Source organism: Citrus clementina, unplaced genomic scaffold, assembly GCF_000493195.1.
Source record: "Citrus clementina cultivar Clemenules unplaced genomic scaffold, Citrus_clementina_v1.0 scaffold_219, whole genome shotgun sequence".
In the NCBI taxonomy this organism is placed as follows: domain Eukaryota; kingdom Viridiplantae; phylum Streptophyta; class Magnoliopsida; order Sapindales; family Rutaceae; genus Citrus; species Citrus x clementina.
In genome coordinates, this window is record NW_006262580.1 from 5,797 (window position 1) to 10,064 (window position 4,268).

At 39.7% G+C, this 4,268-nt stretch overlaps 1 non-coding gene across 1 annotated transcript; it reads left to right on the top strand.

Annotated features, from left to right (window-relative positions):
• Positions 1–3,796: 3,796 nt before the first annotated feature.
• LOC112100726 lies at positions 3,797–3,903 on the top strand. Its single transcript, XR_002907018.1, has one exon. It is a non-coding gene; the product is annotated as a small nucleolar RNA R71 (small nucleolar RNA).
• Positions 3,904–4,268: the final 365 nt, after the last annotated feature.

Sequence of the window (4,268 nt, forward strand, 5' to 3'; positions counted from 1 at the left end):
AATTCTACTTCAGATATTAGTTAGTGGCATTTCATTCTTCCTTGAAATGTTACCAGTTCTCTGACACCGGTCACAAGCAGCAATAAAAACATAAGCATCTTTAAATAAAGTGGGCCAATAAAAACCTGATTGAAGCACTTTTGCCGCAGTTTTGGTTGCGCCAAAATGTCCACCGACTTCTCGAGAATGACAGTGTTGTAGAATGCTTCTCATCTCTTCTTCCGGGACACATCGTCGAATGATTTGGTCTGAACAATACTTATACAAGAATGGATCTTCCCAAAGATAATACTTAACATCTGAAAAGAATTTCTTCTTCTGTTGATATGATAAATCAGAAGGAACAACGGCGCTTGCCAAATAGTTCACGAAATCTGCATACCATGGTGCGTCGCAAGTTTGCAAGGCCAACAGCTTTTCATCAGGAAATTCTTCGGTGATTGAAACCATTACATTATCCCCTCGCTCTCCCTGCTCTAACCGAGATAAGTGATCTGCCACTAAATTTTCAGATCCCTTCTTATCCCGAATCTCTAAATCAAATTCTTGTAGTAAGAGCACCCAACGGATCAGTCTTGGTTTAGCATTTGCCTTTGTGAACAGATACTTGAGAGCTGAATGATCAGTGTAAACTATTACCTTGGAGCAAATCAGATATGAGCGGAATTTTTCAAGTGCAAACACAACGGCTAGAAACTCTTTCTCAGTGGTAGCATAATTTAATTGTGCGTCTGTCAGAGTTCGACTTGCATAGTAAATAACATGCAACATGTTTTTATACCGCTGCCCCAAAACTGCTCCAATAGCATAATCACTCGCATCACACATAACCTCGAACGGCAGATCCCAATCTGGAGCCATAATAACTGGAGCTGAAATCAGTTTCTCCTTTAAAGTGTTAAAAGCCTGCAAACACTTATCGGTAAAATTGAAAGGCACATCCTTGAGTAAAAGGTTGCATAAGGGTTTCGTTATCTTTGAAAAATCTTTAATAAAACGTCGATAAAACCCGGCATGCCCTAGAAAACTTCTTACTGCTTTCACGGAAGTTGGTGGTGGCAACTTCTCAATGACTTCGATCTTCGCTCTATCTACTTCAATTCCTTTAGCTGAAATACGATGACCTAGCACAATGCCTTCTTGCACCATAAAGTGACATTTTTCCCAATTCAAAACCAAGTTTGTCTCCTCACATCGCTGTAAAACTAGATCTAAATTGTTTAGACAATGATCAAATGAAGATCCAAAAACTGAGAAATCATCCATAAACACCTCAATGAATCTCTCCACCATATCAGAAAATATTGCCATCATGCAACGTTGAAAGGTAGCTGGTGCATTGCATAAGCCGAATGGCATTCTTCTATAAGCAAATGTACCATAAGGACATGTGAAGGTGGTTTTCTCTTGATCTTCTGGTGCTATAGGGATTTGATTATAGCCTGAATATCCATCTAAAAAGCAATAGTAGGCATGACCAGCAAGTCTCTCCAACATTTGATCAATAAAAGGTAGTGGAAAATGGTCTTTTCTAGTAGCAGCATTAAGTTTTCTGTAATCCATGCATACCCGCCAACCTGTGACTGTCCTTGTTGGGATAAGTTCATTGTTGTCATTCTTCACGACCGTCATTCCTTCTTTCTTTGGTACCACTTGCACTGGACTGACCCATTTGCTATCAGAGATTGGATAAATTATCCCAGCATCCAATAATTTAAGCACCTCTGCCCTAACCACTTCTTGCATGTTTGGATTTAGGCGCCTTTGTGGCTGTACTGTCGGCTGATAACTCTCCTCCATTAGAATCTTGTGCATGCAAATTGAAGGGCTTATTCCTTTGATGTCGGCAATAGTCCATCCTAGAGCAGCTTTGTGATCCCTCAAAACTCGAAGTACCTTTTCCTCTTCAAGATCTGTCAAGGCAGAAGAAATAATAACTGGTAGCTTAGAGTTATCATCTAAATAAGCATACCTTAAATGAGAGGGCAATGGCTTAAGCTCATGTTTTGGAGGTTCTTCTATTGAAGGTTTTGGTCTAGAAGGATTTCTACCAAGCTCTTCCAATTCCGGCTTTTTCGAAGGCAAGTAAAATGGTGAAGCTTCCAAATACCGAGCAACTTCCTGAATACTTGTATTCGTAGATTGAGTAGTCCCAGAGTGAACAATACATCCTTCTAGTGTGTCATTCGGCATTGTATCGCGCAAGCTCTCAATTATCTCCTTATCAATGGTGTCTATTTGAAGGCACGTGTCGATCTCTGATGGGTATTTCATTGCTTCGAACACATTGAAAGTGACTTGCTCATTTTGCACCCTAAGGATTAGTTTTCCTTCTTGGACATCAATAAGAGTTCTTCCTGTGGCCAAGAATGGTCGGCCTAAAATGATTGGTATCTCTCGATCTTCAATCATATCCAAAACAATAAAATCTGCAGGAAATATAAACTTGTCGACCTTAACAAGTACGTCTTCAATCATTCCTCTAGGATATTTTATAGACCTATCTGCCAATTGAAGAGAAACAGTTGTTGCCTTTGGTTCACCAAGTCCTAATTTCCTGAAAACAGAGAGAGGCATCAAATTAATACTTGCACCTAAATCACACAAAGCTTTATCAAAATACGTATTTCCAATAGTGCATGGGATAGAAAAACTCCCTGGATCTTTCAACTTCGGTGGCAATTTATTCTGTAGAATTGCAGTTGACTCTTCAGTTAACAACACGGTTTCATGCTCTTCTAATTTCCTCTTGTTGGATAAAATTTCTTTCATGAATTTAGCATAGCTTGGCATTTGTTCTAATGCATCTGCAAAAGGAATGTTAATATGCAACTTTTTAAAGACATCAAGAAATTTAGAGAACTGCTTATCTAATTTGTTTTTCCGAAGGCGCTGAGGAAACGGGATTGGAGGGACATAAGCTTTGACTGGTGCTGATTGTTGTGATTGTGGAATTTCTGTACTTGTTGTCTTATATGTTCTAGTGGTGTCTTTAGTTTGCTCCATGTTATCTTCTTCAACTTCCTTTACTTCTTTAGGCGGATCTTCAAGTTGTCTACCATTCCGAAGCATAATTGCATTCATTTGTTCCTTTGGATTTGTCTCTGTGTTGCTCGGCAGAGAGCCTTGTGGTCTGCTGGATAACAAGTTTGCAATCTGACCCATTTGCACCTCGAGGTTCCGGATTGATGCAGCTTGATTTTGAAAAGTTGTCTCTGTTTTGGTCATGAATTGAGACATATTTGTTGTAAGTTGGGTAAGAGCATCTTCCAAATTTGACTTCTTCTCTTGTGATTGGAACCCTGGAGGTGGTTTCAATGTATTTTGATTGTTGTTCCATGACAAATTCGGGTGGTTTCTCCAACCAGGATTGTAGGTATTAGAATATGGGTTATTTTGTTGCCTCTGAAAGTTTGACACATAATGAGCTTGTTCAGCAGATGATGACGCAAAAGGACTTCCAACTTGGCAGTTGACACTGGTATGGTTCCCTCCGCATAATTCACACACTTGAGTTTGAATAGCACTGACATTTAGGTGCTCCAGTTTATTAGATAAAGCAGTCATCTGTGCAGATAAAACAGTGACAACATCAACATTATGGGCTCCTACAATTTTCCTTGGCATTGATCGCTCTGAAGTCCACTGGTAATTGTTGGATGCCATCTCCTCCAATAATTCATAAGCTGCTTCTGGTGTTTTTCCCATTAACGTTCCTCCTGCTGCAGCATCAATTATTGTTCTGGTATTGGATCCCAAACCATTGTAAAATGTCTGCACCTGAAGCCAAACTGGTAGACCATGATGTGGACATTTTCTTAGTAGGTCTTTGTATCTCTCCCATGCTTCATATAATGATTCCATCTCGAACTGAGCAAAGGTTGTGATGTCATTCCTCAATTTGGCTGTTTTTGCTGGAGGAAAGTACTTTGCTAAAAACTTCTGTGCTAAACCATCCCAAGTAGTGATTGTTCCAGCAGGGAGTGAGTTCAACCACTCTTTTGCTTTATCTCTCAGTGAGAACGGAAAAAGCCTTAGCCTGATAGCATTGTCTGAAACACCATTTTGCTTAAATGTGTCACAAATTTCCAAGAAATTTGCAATATGAGCATTTGGATCATCATTTGGCATCCCAGCAAACTGTACTGACGTTTGAATCATCTGGATTATGGCTGGCTTAATTTCAAAATTATTGGCTTGAACGGCAGGACGTGCAATGCTTGAGCGAGCACCATTAACTGTAGGTGCAGCATAATCTCTTAAGGGTT